The 25,663-nt window shown below is 36.7% G+C and overlaps 1 protein-coding gene and 1 pseudogene across 1 annotated transcript in view; both read right to left on the bottom strand.

Moving 5' to 3' along the window:
* side-II (sidestep II transmembrane protein) overlaps nt 1-25,663 on the bottom strand; it is a gene marked incomplete at its 5' end in the record, with an annotated part of 375,227 nt that overhangs the window by 77,754 nt on the left and 271,810 nt on the right. The gene's annotated exons all lie outside the window — the stretch shown is intronic.
* On the bottom strand, nt 5,750-5,817 carry LOC111511906 (U6 spliceosomal RNA; annotated as a pseudogene).

The following is a 25,663-nucleotide window of genomic DNA, read 5'->3' as shown; positions in this document are numbered from 1 at the left end:
ACTAAGTTATCTCGAGAATCAGGTATCAGTCGTACAAATGTTTTCAGGATCCTTCGAAGGTACAAATTTCATCCATATCCATAAGATCAGACTAGTTCATAAATTGAACGAAGATGATTTCGATAGACGTATCGAGTTTTGTGAAAGTCTCACTGAACGTATTAACTCGCATCAGAATATCTTTCATAAAATTTGTTTTTCAGATGAATGTACGTTTAGTTTGAATGCAGAGGTGAATCGGCAAAATTGCCATATTGCAGTGATGAGAATCCTCATTTATACCGTCAAGTTCATACCCAACTACCTCAAAAACTGAATGTTTGGACAGGAATTTCAGGTGACCACATCATAGGACCTTTTTTCATAGATGATAATTCGACTAATGATGAATATTTGGATATGTTGTAGAATCGAATAATGTCGTGCATCAATATGGAAATTGGGGAGGATATTAATTTATTCGAAAACAATATAGTTTTTCAGCAGGATGGTGCACCTCCTCATTATGCAGCTCCAGTGCGACAATTTTTTGATGATCGTTTTCCTGGTCGCTGAATTGGCAGAAAAGATCCTACAGAATGGCCCCCACGGTCTCCGGAAGTTGGTATGGAAGTTGGTGGAAACGTTTTTGAACATTCACTTCAGAAAACTTTCTTCTTCCCATTGTCCAGCCATCGGATTTTTATTCAAGAATTCTTAAAAAAGCTCTAGAACGAATATTTCAAAATGTGACTTTCTGCATAATTGTTGACCTGTTTTTTATTTTTCCTGCAAATCATTCTCTCAAATGTTTTTCAGGGAGGATCGTTTTCAACTCAAATAATTGGTAGCTCTCGAACCATAAGCTTCAGACTATATGTTTTATACTTTGTTGAAATCTGCCCATCGTGAAACATCTGATAATGCGAAACAATATAGGGTGATCCATTTAAAAAAAATGGTGGAATGCTCTGTAGGTGCGATAGGGAAAGTTAGACCAAATGTGAATATGTAAAATTTGTTATGATGTTTGTTATTCCTGAACTCCTTCAAATTCGGTTGAGGTTTACAGCTTCTTTCTATCCTGTATAATTGTGGATCTCTATATTGCTTTCCGTACCACATTGAAAGGCATGGAAAAAGGCATCAATTTCGAAAATACTTTCTGTAAAAACTTGGAAAATAGTTTGTGTTTTTCTTTTCCCCAGAAAAAGTAATCGGTCCCTGTCAATCAGTTTTCATTTCAGATGATTCAATATATTTGATTCAAAGAATCGTTTTCGAAAATTATCACATTATATTTTTGAAATTGAAAATCCTACTGGAAGCTACATATAATTTATGTGAGGCATATGTTTCAAAGAAATAATTTTAAACTTTCACCCCAAAGATTAAACGTTTCAGAAACCTTTGCAATTCAATTGGTATCCCACTCCTTCTGCATCCTTGTGAATTATTTTGATCAAACTTTTTCCACACATTAGTTGGCACATTAAGGGTAGCGGTCCATGAACACCTTTAAAAGGACACGAATTATAAAGGGATATATCATTCTCGCCCTACCCAGATTTGTAAAATTCAAAGCGAATGAATAAATTACCGTATTAACGTGAACAAATCCTGGCTTCATCCTATTTAACAAACAACACATCCAAATATAACAAATGCTATATGTAGGTGTAAACGTGTTCAAAATCCAAATCCCTTTGTACTTAGAATATTTATAAGCTGAAATGAACTTTGTAGTACGGTACAAATAACCGGAGTTTAAATAATCTTTTCTTATTTAATATTTGAAATTTGGTGGTTAACTGTTCTAGCAGGAATATAGGTAAAGAATAAATGAATTTTTCACAAGTTCTGATATATTCTGTTTATGAGAAAGAAAGGTTTTGTGTTTCTACTGTTCCATCTCCATCCAAAAATGGAGAAAACTCACAAAGAAAGAAAAAAGCATGAAATGGCTCGCTTTCTTATTTTCTTCGATAGTTTCCAACATCTAATATATGAAAAGGGATGTTTGTTGGTTGGTTGCTTGGTTGGTAAGTGATAAACTTCTACATCGCCCAACCGATCGTGATGAAACTTGACATCTGAAACTAATTTTCCATAGAGAAGGTTTTTAGGCTATACATTTTTCTGTAACTCACCACCTCACCACTAGATGGCGCTGTAGAACAATTTTTTGAAAGCACTGTTCTATAAAGCTGTCCACGCCTAAGTTCGTTGATTCTGATTCTGTCAAAACATTGAAACAGCAGTGATACAGCAACATAGTACTAGTTTTTGTATAAAGATGAAGAAGTAGGGAACCAAAGCCTCTATTTCTCAAACACTAATCTCTCCTAAAAATAATCCCCTTCCAATTTAAATAAGATTCCTATGGCTGGGATTGAATCAAATAAGCGGATTAATATCATTACGTAGTGTACTCGATGACATGAGTAGATTTAACTCATTCGTGACATAAACTCATAATGATATGAATAAATGAAGTGCCTAATCAGATTGGTGCTGAAGAGATAATAGGGCAAGTTTTTCAATGCGATACATTTATGTCCGCCATTCAGGATAACAGTGTTCCATGTAAGTAAAATTAACTTTTCTCATATACTAACCTGAGCTGGAAAGTCCAGAAAAAAAAAGGTATTTTTTAGAGCCACACAGTCATTCCAGCGCCGCACTAACATTTTGATAACACTTTTGAAGAACGATTTATCTTTTGCCTCAAAATAGGCCCCAGTTTCAGCAATACCTCTTCATTCGAGCAAAATATCTTAACTTTGAGCATTTTTTTGACGTTCGCGGATAGTCAATAGTCGCTGGGAGGCAAGTCTGGCGAATATGGTATATGCGGGAGCAATTTGAAGCCTATTTCATACAACACATACAACACAGCACTTTCTTTTTCTTCAAACGAGGTCATTTTTTCGCAACGTCGACCTTCAAACGCTACAATAACTCTATATGATATCAATATCATTGGAAATTGTCTTCTCAAGATAGTCGATGAATATTACAACACGCACATCCCAACCGAGGCCATAACCTTTCACCAGTTGTTCTCCACTCAGATGGAGATCTGTTTGATTCCGGATTGAAGAGATGGATTCATATTTCACCCATTGCCACATATCTATGCGATAATTCCAGTTTTTTATGTTTGAACATGGTCAAACTCTGCTCAGAACTATCAGGACGTTCTTGTGTTTGGTCAACAGAGCTTGAGCAGAGCTTTCTCATAGTGAAATGCTCATACAATATAATGCCAACAGTTTTTTCAAACCTTCACAATGTCAGCTCACACGCAACTTCATTTTTCGATCATTGAAAATGATTTTGCGTATTTTTTTATATTTTCAGGTGTTATTGCCTCATTTGGACGTCCACTGCGTTCTGCATCATCGATATCTCTAGGACCACGTTTGAAGTCAACAAATCAACGTTCAATTATTGTTTCCGATGGTGCGGGGTCTTCATAACACTTTTCAAGCCATTGATTCGCTTGAGGCGGTGTAAAATTTAAACACAAATGTTTGATCCATAGTTTTAAAAATTTTGAAAGTAGTGTCACTCTTAGCACAATAACTAACAAACTTGTGAGTAGAATATCAAGAAATGTCAAAAGCTTTCTTTCAAAGGTTACTACTAACTGAAAAAACGATGATTGCAATGAAACTAGTGCCATCTATGCGTTAGGCCTGAGACTTTTTAGCCCATGCAGTATATTGTGTGGACATCCTGTGAATAATGCCTGATTCAATTCTATAAGAATGATTGTAGTTTCGTTTAATATATGTGAAATGGTGTTTTTTGCGAAATTTTCTTCTTGTTCTATACTTTGTTCGCGACTGTGAAAACAGATGATTAAAATTTCTCATAGCACATGTTCTGTACTTGAGAATCGGACATGTTATAGTAGTGCTGTATGAAAAACTCTTTTGAAAATTAATTTATTTTAATAAATTGAAGGGGTGAATCAAAAAATTACATTCAAGTAATCTAACTACTCAATCAATGACTCGACTAAAAACTCATAAGTGAATTATGTTTTTCCATTAGATAAATACTTGTAATGGTACTATTTATAATTGTATTTATGTTCGGAACTTTTAAGTTGCAATACTATGTCACTACTGTATACTTTTCTATAAACTTTGTTTAATTTGGAAATTGATGTCTATCTATCTCAAACTCCGGCAGTTATATTCCAAAAACATTCTACAAAACTATTAAGCTAGCTTAAATGGCCATCCAATAAAATTTCGCCAAGCAACCGTTCTACAGAATGGAGTGCATTTTATTTAGTGGTGAATTATCGGGGATAACAAACTGTCCTGGTCGCGGCAATACATCACTAAAGATGTGACAGAGCAGACTGGCCCGGATTCAACGGGACCCGTGCATTTCCTAATGGACCACTCTATAAAGATAATAAATGAAAGAAGATGAAATGGCCGTCAAAACGGATGACGGCAACGCAGAGCTCCGTACGAAAAAACATCGGTCTTGTTGCCAATAATAATTGGAGGGCTCAGCTGATAGCCATCGGCGTTTTCAGGGATGTTTTCTGTCGAGTTATATAAACTGGAGGAGAGTTCTGGTCACCGTCATAAAAACACGAAGGGCGTTGCGGGATCGATCGGAAAAGCAATTCCGGGTAATCCTCATTATCTTTTATTCATTCGGTGAATCCTCTCAAACTCCTGTGCCAGAAATCAATGAATTGACCTCAAGTTTCTGAGGGAATTATACAGTGGGCTCTTAAAGCACGAGAACCAAGTATTATCTCTACGTTGATCGTTGCATTGGTCAAATGATGGTTATTATGAACAGTCTGTGAATAGAAAATGAAACACTAAACCACAATGTTCTTGATGAGAGCAGCGTGTCTCAAATTATAATGAAATTAGGTGAATTTTCATTTTCCTCAAAAAATAATTATTTCTTCACTAATTTCTATTTCGTCTTCTTCAAAGTAGTTCCCTTCAGATATTATACACTTGTGCCGGCGTTTTTCTATTCATCGAAGCAATTTCGATATGGAAATATGCATTTTTTTATATGTCCTTGAGTTTTATGCGATTCAGTTTTTATCCATCAATGGGTCTCTTCAATCTTGGGAACCAAAAAAATCTTGCGGAGTCAAATCTGGTGGATGACGACTGAGCAGGTGCATTCAAAACCTATCATTTGTTTTCCCACAATACCGACGTTTTCTTCGTATTCCTTCTTGCAAGCGACGCATAACTTGAAGATAAAACTCCTTATTGACCATACGACCATGTGGAAAGAACTCCTGATGCGGTCGAGCAAAACCTTGACATTTGATCGAACTTGGCGTGCTTTTCGTGATCATGGCTCACCTGGGCTCTTTCATTGGGCAGATTGTACTTTAGTATTAACGTCATTATCATATACTCGTGATTTGTCACCAGTTGTGATACTTTTGAGAAGATGTGAATCGCCGCTGATGTCATTCAACAATTCCTGAGCTATGCTCATGTGTAGCAATTTTGAAACGAACTTTGCTTCCACACGCGTCATGCCCAAATTAACTGAAAAAATTGCAGGGCCTGTGCAAACCGACATGCCGACATTCTCAGCAACTTCTCTTATAGTGATTCGATGATTCTCCATAACAATTTTCTTTACTTTCTCAACATTTTTATCTGTTGTTGATGTGCTGTAACGTCCTTCTCTGAAGAGCTTGTACAACATTTTTCTGACTCAGAGTTCAATCACCCTATGCCACTGTCAACATCTGAAATGCGCAGGACCATGCTAATCTTCTCTGTATAATTTCAATTTTAATATATGTACCGCCGAAGCGAGTACTGAGATGGTCCTTTCCAGCAGGAAAATGAGTTTTTCGGTCTTGAAACCTCCCGAAATCTTCAAAAGCAAACTTAACTTCTGTGAAAAGGTGAAATACCTTGGTACTATCCTCGATAGGAAGCTAACATGGATCTCTCATCTACAGTGTAGAGCAAAAAGATCATATGTGGCTTATGAGCAATATCGGAGGACCACCCCGTGTGGTCACCTGGATCTGCACTGCAATAATAAGACCTATGTTAACGTCCGGAACCATTGCATATGGACCGAAAGTTCTACAAACAACGGCCATCTAAAAATTATATCAAATACAGCGATTGGCTTGTTGAAACATCACAGGAGCTATGAGCAGAACAATGGACGTAGTAACTGGTCTGGCCCCTCTTGACCTGTACGTTGAGGAGGTTGCGGGTTGCGTTAATGGCCGTGTTACGATTGTTTAATAAACCCTACAAAATACAAATAAAACAAAACACAGAGTCAGATGCTACAAATGTAATATGCATATATACTCCAGATCACCCAGAGCCTAAGGATTAAGTGGAAAATGGAAAAAATACCAGCGTGGTTCCAACAAAACTTGCTGGTATCTCAATCGCCACAAAAGAAATAACCAGGAAAGGAATTTCTGGCAAAAACAACAATCTGCACTGTTAGTATATAAGTCCTATTAGTTTGAACATACAACGCATTACCTAAGGGCTAGTACTAGATTGTCACCAAGATTTAGCCAAAGCCTCGGTTCATAATAACATTATCCTGAGGTTGGGTTGAAGGGCACGACAGAAGTAAAGGTTATCGCATTGCGATAACCTTTAGTTCTGTCGTGGCTTCTAGGCTAACCTAGGTTAGCCTAGGAAGCGGCTGGATTAAGAGTTTCAGGTCCCAGTAATACCTACGGCCTGATGACTTCGACAATTGCGGAATTAGCCAAACGTCACACCCATGCTCAATCCCTAAAGAGATGGGATGGAATCAAAGGATGCAGTCTTGCCAGGATCACCCTGGGTGACCCTGGGAAGTTGGCGCTAAAGAAATATCTGGCAATGAAAAGAAAAATCTCATACTTATCAGTATGATTTCTAACTAACCACTGTCAACTTAAGAAACACCTCTATATTATGGGGCTAGGGGAAATACTTCTATGCAGGATGTGTGACGGGAAGTTGAAACTGTCAGGCATGTCTTATGCGAGTGTCATGGTTTATCGTCAATAAGAGAGTGTGTGTTCGGCGAGTCTTGGTCTACACCTGCCGATATAAAGGAGATGTCTTCTATTGACCTATCACCTTCCTGGAAAGGACAGGATGGACGATGACCAAGGAGGACAACTCCTCGGGAGGATATACAATGGCTCACATGTGGCCTAAGTGATGTGGGCCTACAGTCACCCTCTGTACTCTACATATACAGATACAGAACATCCGGAGTGTTTTTGAGCACTTGATTTCATTTTTCATACGAAATTTGTTGTAAATTCTTCGATTAATTTTTTTTGATAGCAGACAGTTGCCGAAAACGTAAAAAACTTTCAATTTTTATGTCTCCTTCACAAACAAACTGAAAAAGGTAAACAGCTTAAACTGTAAACATATGATCAAGACGAGTGTGCCAGTATAAAAAATTAAAAAAAAAAAGCTAATCGAATGTAGTTACCAAGAAATTCGTATGTTCACGTTATATGAATCAACTCATACTTCCAAGTATTTTGTGAAACATGTTACTATCAGGGCATATGTCTCATTTGAAATCATCTTCCGTGGGTTGAATAAAATATTGGCAAACGCCTCACATGAGCTGCTTCTGACAAAGCTCGAGCACTATGGGGTAAGAGAAACCCCACTGTATCTCGTGAAGTTTTATTCAACCAACCGTCAACAAGTGGTATCTGTCAACGGAACTACTTCGCTACGGGCTCGTACTGACCATGGCGTGCCACAGGGATCCGTACTTAGGCCATTGTTGTTAACCATTTATGTTAATGATATATTTCATTACTTGTTTCCGGATATGTGTAATGTATTTGCTGACGACACTTCATTAATAAATTCGCATTATAGTCGACTTGTACTCAATGAACTTATGGCGACTACTGCCTCCACAGCAGAACTGTGGTTCACGACAAATAAACTCAAAATAAACAATGATAAGACCCAGCACATCATATTCTCCTCTAATGAAAACATTTCAAATGAATCCACTGCTAAACTTCTGGGGATAACTCTCGATGATGAATTGAAGTGGAATAGCCACATAAACCATCTATGCAATAAACTGTCTAGCCAACTATTTTTGCTGCGTAAACTGAAAAATATTGTGAACAAAAATGTGCTATTGACTACATACCACTCTCTCTCCTATTCGCATATAAGCTATGGTACCATTTTATGGGGAAATTCTAGTCAGGCAACAAGAGTATTACAGTTGCAAAAAAGGGCATTGAGAATAATTGAAGGTACGCGCTACAACCAACCTTGTAGGCCACTTTTCATCAAAAATCTAATAATGCCACTTCCTTGCATCTACAGTGTGTCAATTTGAAAACTTCCCACCCTCAATATCTCCCTTCCAGTACATAATATGAAAAAATGGTCAGACAGGTCAACTTTATTTGCAAGGGGGACACTCTGAATGAATATTTTCAACCCTCGGGGTTCAACCCCCTAGGAGGGGTGGATGTTACCCTCAGAATTTCAAATGGAAAGGGGGGTCAAGTGGCACATCATTTTGAAGGGCATTCAATTCTCTTGCCAATGATACCTTTTTCATTAGTTTTTGATGAGCAGTTTTTGAACAATAACGTTCCAAACGAACGGTGATTAGAAGTGAATAAGAATAAATGATTAAAACTCGCCCGCACTAGATGTTTGGTATTCAGGTTGGTATTCAAAACAAATGATTGTAATGGACTATTGGAAAAGGAGAGCATCGTACTAGGTAGCATCGTTCCAACCCTTGAGTAATATTCGAATTCGTGGATGTGAGAGGAATGTAGAACTACTTAGTTAACGAAATACGCATCGAGTGCAAACAAAAAATACTAAATTGCAAAAAACAAATTTCAACCATCTTGTTACGCTTTATCTGATAATATGTTCAAAATGTTGTCCATTCTGCTCTAAACAGTAATACAGTCTGTTTTCGAACTCCTCTCGAACATTTTGGAAAACTTCACCACTAATTGACCGGCATGCTGCTGTAATTCGTCCTTTGAGGTCATCCATATCAGTGGGCTGTGTTTTATAAACGACAGATTTGAGATATCCCCAAAGAAAAAAATCTAATGGAGTCAAATCCGGTGATCTCGGTGGCCACTCAATTGATCCCCTTCTGCCAATCCATCTCTCCCGGAATCGCTCGTTCAACCATTGTCGGACGGGGCGAAAATAATGAGGTGGCGCACCGTCCTGTTGGAAATGTAACAAATCTTCCTGCAACAGTAAATTACCGTGTGCATCAATTTGAGTTTCGAGCTCGTGAGTTATAAGTGGATCGATAGGTGCTTGAAGCATATCTAGGTACAGATCACCATTCAAGTTTTCTTCAAAAAATAAAGGTCCGATAATGGCATTTCCAAGAATACCAGCCCAAACATTAACTTTTTGTGGGTGTTGTGTATGTCCTTCTCGAAAATTGTGAGGGTTTTCGTCACTCCAATAGCGACAATTTTGCCTATTAACATTGCCATTCAGGAAAAATGAACATTCATCACTGAAACAGATATTGAACAGAAGATTAGGTAAAGCATTGATTCGAAGAGTCATGATTTCACAGAATTCTATTCTTCTGTCATAATCATCCTCATGGAGCTCGTGGAGAATCTGCATTTTATATGGATGAAATTTGTGCATTTTCAGTGCTTTCCTTACAGTCTCGTGTGACATTCCCGTCTGTTCTGCTACTGATCGTAAGGAGCTAGTCGGCTCTGCAGCAAATGTTCCCAACACCTCAATTTGAGCATCCTCATTCAGTACTCTGGGGTTATTCCTTTTTTTATTCTTCACCGAACCAGTTTCGGAAAACTTTGTCACCAAATCAAGCACATACCGGTGACTTATATTAAGATTTGGATTTCTTTCATTAAAAAGAGATGCCGCCCTTCGTGCGCACTTGCCCACCTCTCCATAAATAAAAATTATTTCAATTCGGTCTTGGATAGTGTAAACCATTCTTACAATTTATACACTTTCTAAGGTATCGCTGATCAGCTCAACAAATGAAACTGAAATGATAGTACTACCAAATGGCTTGAATGCGATGAACACCTTTTTTGCTCAAAAAACGATACTTTTTATAGCAGAAGTAACAAAAAAAGGATAAGAGTTTTAAATCCGATAATAAACCCAAATGAAAGTCACCGAAATCAGATAACTAATTAATGTAAATTTTTTGAGGCTTGTCTAATTTTACCCCTGATGGAAAGTTGAAAAGCTGACCCGTCATCACAAGTTTTACTTATAAGAGAGTCAGTAAATTGTATTTCTTTGCATACTAACTTGATAACCAGGCATTTTAGTATAGGCCAATTCTAATTACTTCTATTAGTTTAGAACTACATTTTCGGATACTGCTGATCTGAAAATAATAAATGAGGGCACCGTCGGCAAGCGAATTGAATGCCCTTCAAAATGATGTGCCACTTGACCCCCCTTTCCATTTGAAATTCTGAGGGTAACATCCACCCCTCCTAGGGGGTTGAACCCCGAGGGTTGAAAATATTCATTCAGAGTGTCCCCCTTGCAAATAAAGTTGACCTGTCTGACCATTTTTTCATATTTTGTACTGGAAGGGAGATATTGAGGGTGGGAAGTTTTCAAATTGACACACTGTATATACATCAAACCCTTATTGAATTGCACAGAAATAGGGAAAATCTGAAGTTGAACTCAGACTTCTACAACTCTTCCACCCGAAATAATAGTCTGGTGAGGCCAAACAGGTTCAGACTGAAAATGCCTTTTTCCAACTCCCCCAACTTGAATTTGTACAATAAACTTAATGAAGGCCTAACAAAGCTCATCATGTATCTTTTCGAGAAAAAAATTAAAAAAACTTCGACTGAACATTGCTTTTATTCAATAGAAGAATACATGAACTCCGCAATTCATTAGTCCATTGCTATACATTCACCTTCTTTTTACATATTTATTTTTTTATATTTATATATTTATATGTGTACTGTTGCTGACCTGCTACTCGTGTAAGTTATTCACAGTGTAGTCAATAAAGTTTACTTTACTTTACTTCACTTTACTAATATAAACCGATCATTTTATATGACATGAATTATTTCGATAATACCCTGTTGTTTTGAAAGAACGTTGAGTTCTTCAAGTTAGATCTTCTCAATATATCCTAGTTGTTGAAATAGTTACTTTCACTGTTGACTTTGTTTCATTTTTGATTTCACTAACAAGGTCGACAACAACCTTGTAATCACTGTAATAGAAACTTAAAATCTGTTTATTTTTTTCCCATCAGTATTTAGTACTCACTGCACAGCATCACATAATGAGTTTTGAGTTCGAATATGGTTTTGTTTTTTAAATTGTCAGAATTTGTTCTGGACGACATTGATAATAAATTGGAGCTAGCAAACTTTCAGATTTAAAACATAGACAGAAAGAGAAAATCATGGTTTCCTCATAAACTCGAGTTTTACCATGGAGATGTCTATGAATGGGAACTACAATTTATACTCATGGAAGCGGAAGTCTCACTCACTCAACACTCAGTCATTCATCTGTGTTTCCCCATACTGGTCTGAGCACCAAAAATTTGGCTGCTCAGGTATTAAATGCGGAGGCAAAAATTTTGTATGTAGGTCCGTTTCATGTTGTAGATTTGCAATAAAAATATATTTTTGAATATTTCAATTGGATTTTCCTGTAGGATTTTCCTGTAGGATTTTCCTGTAGTGCATGAGTTTTGTCTTAAAAAAAAGCAAATGATTCAATGTAAATCCCGTACAGACGCTACTGGTGACAACGAAAATTCATCGACAACAACATTCACCTTGAAAATGAGAAGGAAAAAAAACCGTGGATAACACAGAGACTAGTGAATTCAATAAAAAAAACGAGACAAACTATTTCAAATCTATATAAAAAATCCGATAGATGATGACAAGAGAATAGAATATTTAAATTATAGCAACTATCTGAATAAATTATTGAAAAAGTCTAAACGAGAACACAAAAATATCACAAAAATAATCCTAGAAGACGATACTGAAATCACTGATTCACTAGAAATATCAAATCAAATGAATTATTATTTCTCGCATGTAGGCCAAAATTTAGCTAAGAAAGTTTCAAATCTCATAGGCGAACATAAGTTTGAATTCACATGTAAATTTTTATTCTTGAAACCCACTGACGGAGGGGAATTGAGAAGTATATGTTTGAATTTAAAAGATGGCAAAGCATCTGGAGGAGACTATATTAAAAATGAAATCATTAAATTATTGGATAATATATAGTTGAACCACTGTGTTATATTTTCAAACTCTGTACGGAAACTGGTATAGTACCAGATCATTTCAAAACGGCTACTATTAAGCCAATGTTTAAAGGAGGGAAAAAACAAGTATATCGAATTATCAACCCATATCTTCGACTTTATCTTTTGCAAAGCTGTTCGAAAAAATCATAAAAAAGAGATTGGTGGAATATTTAGATAGAAACAACATTATTTCAGAAACACAATATGGTTTTCGTGAAAGGAAAAGCACACAAGACGCCATCGCAAAGCTTACTTCCTTGATATACAATGCTCTTGATAACAAAAAAGGCTGTCTGGGTGTTTTCGTTGACTTAGCAAAGGCTTTCGACACGGTCAGTCATGGGCTTTTGCTGGAAAAACTGGGACATCTTGGTATCAGAGGAGCGGTGTTGGATTTGTTCAGAAACTTCTCAACAGGTAGGAAACAACAAGTTCTAGTAACTGGAATTTTGAGTTCGGAGGAGTCGGTTTAATGTGACGTTCCTCAAGGTACCGTTTTAGGGCCGGTTTTATTCATTATTTATTTGGATTCACTATTGAGGCTAAAGTCGTCCGGACTAACTAATCATTTCATTTGCTGATGATACTGTGATTTTATATGTGGCAGATTCTTGGGATGAAGTTGAAGAATTAGCAGAACGAGATCTGCAGAAAATAACTAGATGGTTCAAACGTAATTTATTGACAGTGGATGTGAAGAAAACACATATTTTACCATTTGCATCTTACGAATCAAGTTTGCCCAGACACAAAAAATATGTTTGGAGAACCAAGTTGTGAAACTCACAAAATCAGTGACGTATCTGGGGATCTTCATAGATTCAGGTATCGCGTCGCTAGAAACCAGCCCCTCCACTTTACTCTAACGTCTGACTGTTCGTCTCTGACTTTACGTGACGTCCAGCGTACAGTGTTGCCGCCGCCATACAATATAATAAATACAACATTTTTAGACTTTTGGCGGTTTTGAAATAGATGATTTTTTTTATATCGACGTGACATCTAGTGTACAGTGTTGCCGGAATTTAACTATATATATATATATATATATATATATATATATATATATATATATATATATATATATATATATATATATATATACCTAACCCATCCTAACGTAACCTAACCTAACGTAACCCAACCTAACCTAACCAAACCTAATCTAACCTAACCAAACCGAACCTAACCAAACCTAACCTAACCTAACCTAACTAAACATAACCTAACCTAACCAAACATAACCTAACCTAACTTAAAACTATATTTAACTATATATACGAAACCCCTAACCTAACCCCTAACCCAACCACGGTTAGGTTAGGGGTTAGGCTAGGGGTTAGGCTAGGGGTTGGGCTAGGAGTTGGGCTAGGGGTTGGGCTAGGGGTTGGGCTAGGGGTTAGGCTAGGGGTTGGGCTAGGGGTTGGGCTAGGGGTTAGGCTAGGGGTTCCCTGAAATGTGATATACAAATCGAAAATCTAAAAAAGAAAGTGAGATCAATATTTTATAAATTCTATTTATTTCGTCAAATACTAAATATCACTGAGCTGAAGATCATATATTTTGCTTTGGTCGAATCTCTGCTTGGTTATGGAATTATTGGGTGGGACGGCGTTACAAGGATTCACCTCCAACAGTTGGAAGTAGTCCAAAAAACAATTGAAATTATGTCATCCAAAAAAAGGACTTTTTCGAGCGATCAGTTATTCAAAGATCTGGCTATTATGGATATCCGACAATTATATGTCAAACATTGTGTGAATTTCGATTTGAATAGCCCAATTTATTTTGAAAGGATATGTCATACTTATAGAACGAGGGCAATAGTTGCTGATAATTTTAATATTCCAAAAGCCCACAAATCGGTAGGGCAGAGAACTTTTTCGTTTATAGCACCCAAGATATACAATGCATTGCCAGAAAACATTAGAATTAATAATAATAAGATCAGATTCAAGAAAGATGTGAAGAAGTGGATTCTTGGAACGGATAGAAACTTTTTTCACATGATGATAGACCCTTCATGAGGGAAAAAGGGGGTGGAAGAAGGAAAAAAAATAAAAAAAAAATAAAAAAAATTGAATATAAAAAACATATACGCACATCGTTTGCCTTGTATGAGCTAAACAAAATGTCACGTTACTGTTTCTTTCTTTATTTTGGGTAAGATCCATAACTTCTGTAATTCGCAATTTGTATTCATTTGTGTTTTCTATTATATTATTTTTTTGATTAGTTGAATACCTCAGAGATATTCGTAGATATATTATTTTCTGCTCTCCATAAGTTGTCATGGACAGGTTCACTAGAACCTAAATAACTGCTCTGTTTTGTTTGCAATACTGTGAATTATGAAAAGTTGGTTGTATTTTGGAACTGCAAATAAATTATTATTATTATTATTATTATTATTCTGACGAAAAACGTCCTTTACTGCATTGAAGGTATCAAAGCAACCATTGAGAAGAAAAGGAAAAAAAGACAGATTTGACACTCCGAAAATCTGATAACAATAATTTCTTCGGAAAGGATCTGAATTGACTTAAATATATCCATATATTGTTCAACTTGCAATAATCTCCGAAACTATTGATGAAATGGAACATTGGCAAAACCCGTTCACACAAATGATAGGTACTTTCTGCAACCTCGCCTCTAGAGAAATAAATCTGACCTCCACACCTTAAAGAAAAACGAATGTTTCACACCACCTACCCTTAACCATCAACTAGTTTGAAAACATTCCAATCTCGCTTTCAGATCGATGAAAGCGTAACACTGCAATAATAATCATAATGGATATTTAACCCCAGCCACATTAACCGAACCTATATAACGCCAATATTGAACTTAGCTCTATAATAAGAATGAGCCCCAGGATTTGCAAACATTTCTGCTGATCATGTTTCAACTCAGGATTAATGTTGGCCATTATTACCCTGTGATATGGGTTCTGGGTATCTGTTTGTTGGGGCTCGATTTTGTTTGCTCGACGGCCACATTTTCATCTTCAAGGAGTTGACTCAGGCGTGGAAGAAAAAGTCATGAGTGAGATTTCGATTGGTGGAAATATTTTCAAGTGTTGATGATGTGCAAAGCAATAATATGATAGTTTTTCAAAGTTCTTCGTCAAACTTTCCACTGTTCGCAAAGAGAAAATCGAACAGCCAGATTACTAGATGAGTTTTCACTCTAGATAAAACAGAAACTAGGAAGATAGAATGAAGTTTATAGTGTGAAAATAGTTTAGTGATTATTATCAATAGTACAAATGATTTTAATTAAGCAAGGGAGGAAGTCAGTGTTTTAAAAACTTTGAACAATATTATTGAAAACGAACAAAATATATTTTTGATGAAGATTATTGTTTTTTCATAAAATATTTTGATATACAGGATGACCTATATTGTATTGAAAACGTCATCACCGATTTTTTTGAGAATAATCCAATTCAACTACTGATCTTGGAATAAACTTCAAAGGTGATTTTAAAAATATTTGGATTGAACTATTTAATATTACAACGATAAATATAAAAACGAAATAAAAATGATTCATAATTTAAATCCATATCAAAATGTTCTTTTGTAGTTTATTCTGATATTCACTATGATAGGTTTACAGAATTTTGCCAAATTGTGATTTTCACAATGATAGTTTTGCAATAAGAAGAGTTTACTTTCAGTTGGGACAATTCATTCACAAAGTAATAGATAACAACTGAACGTAAAATAAAAATGGAGTGGAATATGCATAATTATTATAATTGGTGAATAGTGAATTTGAATAGTTTGGACTGTCTAATAGTCTAATAGTCTAATATAATATGATTTGAAATCTTTTGAAAAACGAATAAAAAATTACAATTATATTGAGCAATACTCAAAAGAAAATGTGAATTAGCATAAAATTGAACAATTAGATATGAAATATTAATAAGAAAAAATCAAACCAACTTACTTCACAGCCCTATCAAGATAGCATGGCGAATCCACCAAATTTACAAAAAATACATGAATTTGTAGCTGTATAGTTGCTAATTAGTTGTCAAAACAACGATTTTGTTACGATCACTAGAAATCGCAAATAATGCTATCGTGATATGAAGGTAGCAAGGTAACTCAATAAATTAAATAATTTTCCTTTGATCTTTACAAAAGATTTAGTTACTATTTAGTTGTTAAACCTTAAATATAGTGAAAGATTTTCAAATATTTTTTTAAATTTTTTCTGATCTTGCTATTTTGAAGCCGGTTTTTCTTGGAATTAAAGATGTTCTGAATTTGTTGCTCACCAAGAGTGAACTTAAATTCACCTTGAATATCAGCAACAAAATAGTTGAAACCGATTGGCCGATTTTCATTTTTTTTTTTATTTTTCACGTGCTTGCTATCTTGAAACTGGTTCTCCTTAGAATAGAAAGTGTTTCAAATATGTGGCTCACCAGGTGTATACTCAAATACACCTTGACTATCAGCAACAAAATAGTTGAACCGATCGGCCGATTTTTAATTTTTTTTCATCTTCCCCGTTCTTGCTACCTTGAAACTGGTTTCGAGATAGCATCAGGAGGGTACTCAAAAACACTCCGAAAATCAGTAACAAAATAGTTGGTCTTGATCGGCTGATTTTTAATATTTCTTTAAATTCTCCCTGTTCTTGCTATCTTGAAACTGATTTTCACTGGAATACAGTGTTTTTTGAATTTGTTGCTTAACAGGAGTATACTTGAATGAACCTTGGGTATCAGCAACAGAATAGTTGGAATCGATCGGCCGATTTTCAAGTTTTTTTTTCTTTTTTCTCGTTCTTGCTAACTTGAAACCGTTTTTTTCTTGAATACAGAGTATTCTAGATTTATTGCTCAACAGGAGAGTGCTAAAATACACTTGGAGAATCACCAACAAAACAGTCCGAACTGTTCGGTTTATATTTTTATGTTTTCTTTGATTTTCCTAATTTTGCTATCTTGAAACTGATTTTTTTCTCGAATGAAAAGAGCTGTACATTTTTTGCCAAATTAATATTACATACATGATGAACCAACAACAAAAGAAGTGGCAGCAACGGGATGATTTTTCGAATTTTTTTCTTAATTTTTCCTGCTTTCGTCACCTTGGAACTGACTTCCTCTTTGATTAAAATATTTTCGAGGCTATTGCTGTTGTGGAGAGTACTTATTCACCTTGTAAAAATCTGAAATGAAACAGTCGGAGTTTTGAAACAATGGGATATCAAATCCTTATTGAAGTTGTTTTTTGACACAATATATTTGAATTGGAGTTTTCGAACCAATACCGAAATTGACGAAGGAATCATTAATATTATTAAGACTGAGTTAACATATTTTTAAAGAAATCTTGAGACTTTCGTCATTGAGACGTCTCGAAAAAATTCATTTTCATCATAATCGCAAATTGACATTTTGGTGCTTGGTTCATTTTCGAATAGCATCATTACTATGGCGATTCGGATGTCATCGCTCATCTTTTGAGAACAAAAGTAAATTAGAGATGAACATGATAGAAATTGTTGAAAAAAACATTTTCAATCACAATTATATCATATTATATTATTTATATTATATTATATTATATTATATTATATTATATTATATTATATTATATTATATTATATTATATTATATTATATTATATTATATTATATTATATTATATTATATTATATTATATTATATTATATTATATTATATTATATTATATTATATTACATTAGAAATTCGATTTTATGCAGATGCATAATCAATTTCAATATCATAGAGAAACGAGTTTCTACGCTTAGGAAAATTCATGAAAGTATCATCTGATTTATAAACATGGATTTCGATGAAAGAATGTGAAAAATAACAGGAAGAAAACTTGGGTGAGAATTCTTGAAGAGAATGCAGACCAATAAAGAAGAATGAGGAGATGATGTTTCAGAGATTGAAGATGGTAAGATAAATAACATTTTTTTGAGAATGATATATTGAATTCAGTGTCTAATCATGGTGAACAAGCAGATTACCATCTCCAGATCTATATAAGATTCTACATCATTATTTTTATTTTACCTCGGATTGCTGAAGAGTGAATATTCTTGAAACATTCAAAATAAACTAGGGAAACATGTTTTTCCTGTAACAACTTCAACAAATACGATAAAGCCCTATTAGGGAGAAAACGACAAGAAGATTATACGATATGCAAAATTGAACTCGAGTGATTGCACTTCATCCGAACGATTTACGATTTGAGAAAAAAGTCATTATAACGAAGAGTCATGTCGGTGTCCATAGAAATATTGAAGGCTCCTGCAACTTGAAAAGAGCAGAACGTTGTTGACAAACGATCATTATTACAGCGAGATACACTCGCGTCAATTCTTCATGGAGATAAAAATCTCTGTATGAATAGTTGAGGCGAATTCAAGTAGCTGGTATTGGGAAAATTTTTCTGCGAATCGATGCAACATTTATGGAGATTTTTTTTTGCTTGAACAATCAAAGCGATTTCCTACAATTCAGCGCTACCTAGATCTTTCAGAACTCCCACGAACTCAATCACTTGTTTTGTAGTTCATTTCCCCAATTTCGGCCTCAAGTTTTTGTCTGCTAAAGACAAATTGTTCAGGAACCAATTATTTCTGCTGAAAAGTAGTTGAAATTAGTATTTGTCTTTTCTGATATAATAACAGAGGTATTATCGGTGTACAAGGTGACTTCAATGTACACAATATCGAATGACTCAAATTTTCAAATAGTAACGACGAATAAGGTCGCGAATCTGAAGCTATTGCAATAAGCAGCGGACTTACTGGGATTATAAATGAGCCAACCAGGATTCCTGACCGTGATGGAAAATATGCTAGTCTTCTGAATCTATACCTAACAACCAATCCAGAAATTTACAGAGTTCCTGTGTGTGATGTTCTTACCACAGACTTATTTCAGAGTTGAGTGAATTACCGATGAATGTTGGTGAACAATCTAAGCCCATTTCCGAAATTCCCCCTGGCTAGATGTTCAGCTCCAAATATCCATCAACATGTGCTTCTGAAGACACGGAAGTAATTCTATCATCCATGAATGCATATATTCCTTTTTCAATGAAACGACTTTCTAACGGCAAACCTTGGTTCAACAAAAATTGTGAGCTATCGCCTCCAAAAATCTAGTGCCGAAAACCGAACAAAGTTGTTAATTCTTGCAACAGCTGCAAACTTAAGATAAATGAAAGCAAAGAAATTCACAATCAGAGAATTAGAGATAAACTGCTTGCCAATATCAACGGGTCTAGATCCACAATTCCACCAGTAGCACATTAAGAGAGTCATAGTTACGACCGCACCGGGGGGCCTGGGGGGCCGGTTAGGCCCCCCAGACGTACCCTGGCGTTGGATGCGATCGGGCGTGGAGGGGTGGATTTTCGGGAAATCCTTGCGGGTACCGCCCCTCACCCCACACCAACAGGATTTCGCAGGGCTTCCTCCCGCTCACCGAACCCGGAATTGCTTCCTTACATCTACTTAGTGTGGCTAACCAAGAGACAGGACCATCGGCAGCGTTCGACCGAACGTTCGTACAAGTTAACTAAGCTCTTCTTTCGCCAGAGAGTGCTCGCGTCGCACACCTGCCCCCGCCAGCCATGCCAAATCAATTGGGAATATGGTCCCGGAAGTGGCCGGCCGGGGTCCTAAGCTCGGATACTAGTAGCTCCGTCCAACCGGGTTCCGACACCTCAAGCGTCTGCCTTGGTGCCCTCCAAGGCTAGACTCGGATACTAGAGCCCAGAAGGACCGCAAGCCCCGACACCTCGAACGCTTGGATCCGTACAGAAGCAGGCGAGGATCACGGAACATCATAAGCCGTCCAGTGCCTCATAATGGGGCTGCAATGCACCCATGAATGGATTACCGCAGCCCTGTATCCCTTTACCCGCTAGCGGAGCCGCTGCCCCTAAGAGGCCAACGCCAGTTGGAGATGAGGCTCACTAGCCTCCAGCCGCGAGCGGGCACTCACCTTCCCCCTAGAACTCATGTTAGGAAAGTTCCCTTTCCAACGTTTGATGAGTAACCGTCGAGGACTCTCACGAGCAACCTCTACCACACATCATATGTCGAAGATGTCGCGCCCATTACCCGTATAGGTGCGGGATAGGGCGGTTCATCAACAACTTTTGGGTGTACGCCGTGTGGTCTGCACCGCATACCCTTACGTTACCCCAAGGGGCACTCATGTTAGGAAAGCTACCTTTCCAGCGTTGGATGAGTAACCGCCGAGGGCTCTTGCGAGACACCTCTCCCACACATCTAGCTTGAAATCGGCCAACGCTTGTTGCCCGCAGATGCGGGATAGGGTGGTTGACCGATAACTTTACTGGGTGAGTGCCGTGTGGTCTGCACCGGGGGACTGTCAAACACCCATAAGAGAGAGACAGTGATCCCCCGCCACTCACCCCATCAACAGGCGATCTTCTATCATATGTCACCCATATTTGCAATAACGCAATTAAGAAACATGGAGAATCAAGAGCTGTTGCGTTTGATATTTCTAAGGTCTTAGACCGTTCGTGGCAAGAGGGTTTGCTGGCCAAACTTCGATGCTATAGCTTTTCGAATCATTTTTGTGTAGGACTGACTCTTCAGCTTCCTGAAATAACGTTTTCTGCAAGTGGCCGTCGATGAATATCTCTCGATTATTTTCACTTACAAAGCCGGTGTTCCACAGGGATCCATATTCTCTCCAACCCTCTTTTCATTGTATATCAACGGCTCATTGGAATAAAAAACAGGAATCCAATATATTGCCTTGTTGACGACAGCACACTTGCCTCGTCACTACATTTGCATTCCAGGACATCGGCTACGGAGGCACATCTCCACCGGCAGCAGGAGGTTGCATATCTCAATGAGGATCTAGAAGTAATTTCGAATTGAAGTGGAAGTAACCAGGTTAAATTCAATGCCACAAAAACCCAGGCATCGGTTTTTCTCCAAGAAGATAAATGTCTCCGAACCGGATATATTAATGTCAGGTCAGACAATTCCGCTTTCTGTTCCGATAAGTTTGTTGGGGGTTGAAATGGACACCAATATGTTTTGGCACAATCATGTCACTGGAATTGCAAAGGCTGCTTCTTGAAAGCTATGCCAAACCGGAAAACGGTACACACCTGAGCAACTTTTGATGCTTTATTAAGCTCAGATCACACTTTCTTTGCAGTATTGTCCTCATGTATGGGAGTTCTGCCCCCAAACATAACCTGAAGTTGCTGAATTCCATCCAGAAAAGAGCCATCCGCCTGATTGGAGACGCTAACATCACGTGCAACCTCGATAGCCTAGAACATCGATGAAAGGTTGGAGATTTGTCTCTCTTCTATAGATACTTTCACAGGAAGGGTTCAAGTGACTTGGCATATTGGATTCCATCAAGAGCTGTACATATCAACTCAGTACACCTCGAACCTCACTGTTTGAGAACTCATTCATCTGGAGAACTGCGTTTATGTGGAATACATTCCGTGAGAACTTTTTTCCAAATGGATTTAATCTCCAGCGATCCAAATCCAATGTGAATCGATACTGTCGCACAGGCATCGCTCTGTAAGTGCCTCAAAGATTTTCCTGTAGTGCTTGTGTTTGATACTTGAAAAAAGTGGCTCATATGAGATTTATCAAGATCATTCACGTAACGAACGAAGACTACCAGTCCAATAACTTCTCCTCGAAGGACTTACAGGATAATGGTTTGATTTCAAATGGAATATATTCGGTATTCAAAATGTATATATTATGTACATTTTTACATAAATCATTTGAATTGGTTCATTGACTTTTCTATCGAACGGTCATGAGGTTGCAGGAAATTGCAATAATGCACTCTCCTGTCTCCGTCCTATAATATGCTACAAAAACTGGTTCAGTTGATAATAGAAATATGCCACATGCGATTGACTCATTGTTGGACTAGCTCAATAATTTCAGTCAACTAGAGCTAGATTTGTTTCCTTACCATCAAAATTAACATAAGTATAGTCTTTTTTGAGAAAGAACTGGAACCTCTGGTGTAGCAGTAATTCAATACTAGTACTTGTCCCAATTACATCTTCAGGAAATGAGGAATTACAAGAGACTATAATCTCCAAGTATTCGTAACTTTCATCGTTGGTGCTGTGTGAATTCAGAGTCAAATCAAGTTTTGATATTTTCTATAAGTTCTTCATGCAGACTGACACCTTGATGGAGAGCAATAGCCTGTATTCATTGTCAGTTTTGATATCCAATTCGCAAGACTGAATATGTACTTGGAAACATTCATTGAAGACAATTTTCATAGGTAATGTGTGGTTTCGACCAAACACTACCACAAACATGAGTTAAAGTAGTTTGCCATTTTGTACCTATGAATTTTTCGTGTCATTTATTGAATTTTCGGAATGAGATTAACAAATTCCATAATCCTGAGATTAAACACTAGTGCACTGGCAGACTTGAAAAAAACATGTGCTATGATCACCTAGAAAGAAACATATGAATCCAAATTCCTTGAGTTGATTTTGTCTCAGGACAATCCAGGAGATAAATTAAATTCTTCTGCAATTGCATTGAACTACTTTCCATAATATCCATCACCTCCTGTTTACAATCCAGGATAATGGTTGATTTCTGTGGTCTGTTTTGGATGTCGTCACTATCCAAGTTCAACATTTCTGAACAATTTAGTTGGGTATGAATGTTGTATAGTTCAGATGAAAGATTATTGTAACATCCTGTATGGTCGACTCACTATTTTTTTGTTGTCGATTTGTCACCTCTTCCTTAGCTCATTTTGAATTTTTTTTCTCTCTGGACCCTTTCGGCTTTTCCGTCTTTACCTCCATTTATTCATGTTTCTCTTCGTGATAGATAATAAAAGGATGTATTGATCAGCTTACCGAAACAAACGAGATTAAAAAGTATTTATTATTCAAAAACTTGTAACGACTCTGCAAATCATGCCTATCATGTTGTCGTTGAGAGAACAATTTTGACCTTTCAGACATCTTTCAGACATTTTTTCACGTGAGAAAAAACTTGATAGTTGAACGGGGCCAGATGTGATGACCTGGATGGTGACAATAAAATCATAAGAACATTTTTGTGATTGTTGTGTTGAGAGTATTTTTAGCTTAAAAATAGTTTCTGTCTTATACTGTACCTTTTTAGTTCGACCAAATGTGCGTTTGAGATAGTTTTGGGAGAAAAACTGAAGAAATCGTTATAACAAGTCAGTAGCACCAAAATAACGATATTTTTCTATAGAAAGAGAGAAATATGTTACCTCATCATCTGCTGGGCTTTCGAAAAAAGTAGGAATTGTTTATCTAATGTGATTTGTATAACCTGTGAGTGATGAATTTGGTCCCAAATTACTATTCCGATATTTATTCACCCAACAACTTTGCGCATAAAAAATCAGTATTACCTACAAACCTAAATTCATATTCAATATTATGAAAAGGGTGAAATATAAATGACCGCATTTATGATTCACTATGAAAACTCTATTGATAATCTAGAGGCGAAGCACGGTAATGATAGTTTATTACAAAGTAAACCTGCGATCATACATACGGTATCATGGATAAGGTGATTTTATTTGAAAATGTAAAGCACGGGGATTATCCATTATTCCATTGTGTGATGTAGGTATACACTTCACATAAATAATAAATTTCTCTTCGGTAGAAATTCCGGACCTGTCTTCTAGTATAGTCTATATCCCACCTTCAATTTATCTTAATAATTTATGTGGTTTTCTCACGCCTTTACTTTATATCTCCAATCAGGCAGCAGTCGGGTTGGTTTTTCCAATGTTCATGAAGACGTTTCTCTTGATTTACCTTTCTGGCTTGACACCGTTGTTTCCTTCCGAACTGATTTCATTGTTTCATGAGATGTGGCATACACAGTGACACTAATAAATTCCGTACCATATGAGACTTTTTTTTTATAATATAGGGTGTTTCTATGAGCGCTTCCTATCATTATGTATGATGAATCATAAAAAATTTCTATTCGTTTGAAAGACCTTTTGATGCCATTATGTGTTGAATATAACATTGTTCAAATATCTGCCACGGCTTATCTAGATGACACGCGTCCAAAATGTCCAGTTTCCCATGACTCTTGGCTTTGAGGACCGCTGTTGTTTGTGACTCATTCGCATACACCTGCGACTCAAGCGAACCCCACAAGAAAAAATCAAACTGGATCAAATCGCATGATCTCGGTGGCCAGTAGCGCCGTTTTGTTGAAACCACATGTTGTTGGTGTCCATATCATTCAATTCAGGCAAAAAGAGGTTGGTTTTCATCAACCTCTACTGCTCGCCGTTGGCAGTGATGGCCTGGCCAATGTCGTTCAAGAAATATGGATCGATGACGCCGCCAGCTGACATTCCACAGCAAACAGTGATTTTTTTTTGGATCTCATGTGACGCTGTTGGGTCGGTATCGTCCCAAATTCGAAAATTCTGTTTGTTCACGTACCCATGCACTCCAGAGTCCATTCAGTTTGCGAAGGTCCCGCATTTTGAAAGGTGAATTGAAAGGTGTATTTTGTAATTTTGGATAAGAAGGAAAAAAATAAAAAAAGAAACTAAAATTGAACAGAACATTCGTTCTCAACCAAGACGAACAAAAACTCAAAAAAACAAATTATAAATCAAAAACAAAAACATAAAAATAAAATTCTTTGCCTGAGTTACAAACTGTAATAAATAAAACATAACTCTAATATTTGGTAATATCTTTGATTAAGTGCTCAACTTGAATGAATAAAATATGCATTTTTATATACATTATATATTATATATATATATATATATATATATATATATATATATATATATATATATATATATATATATATATATATATATATAGAAACAGAAGTTAATATCGGACATAGCACTCATGAAAGTGGCAAACCATAGACACGTGTTTCGGGCTTTTGGCCCATCATCAGTATGGTGCAGCCAAGTGTAAGGATGGGCAACACTTGGTTACCAAAAGATAGAAATACAAATGCACGGAGCCACCAACAGGAGCCAACCGCACATTTGTGGTTTCAGTTGATAGATCTCGTGCTCACAAGAAAACTATCAAAATCACCACGGAGGCAGCTATAGCTACCTGCGTGACAAATGTACGGTTGGCTCCTGTTGGTGGCTCCGTGCATTTGTATTTATTTCTTCTGGTAACCAAGTGTTGCCCATCCTTACACTTGGCTGCACCATACTGATGATGGGCCAAAAGCCCGAAACACGTGTCTATGGTTTGCCACTTTCATGAGTGCTA

This window comes from Leptinotarsa decemlineata, unplaced genomic scaffold (assembly GCF_025532065.1).
Source record: "Leptinotarsa decemlineata unplaced genomic scaffold, Ldec_3_MD MMD2_tig00078422_RagTag_RagTag, whole genome shotgun sequence".
Classification (NCBI taxonomy): Eukaryota; Metazoa; Arthropoda; class Insecta; order Coleoptera; family Chrysomelidae; genus Leptinotarsa; species Leptinotarsa decemlineata.
The sequence above is the reverse complement of the archived record's forward strand: the minus strand, read 5'-3'. Positions and strand labels throughout refer to the sequence as shown.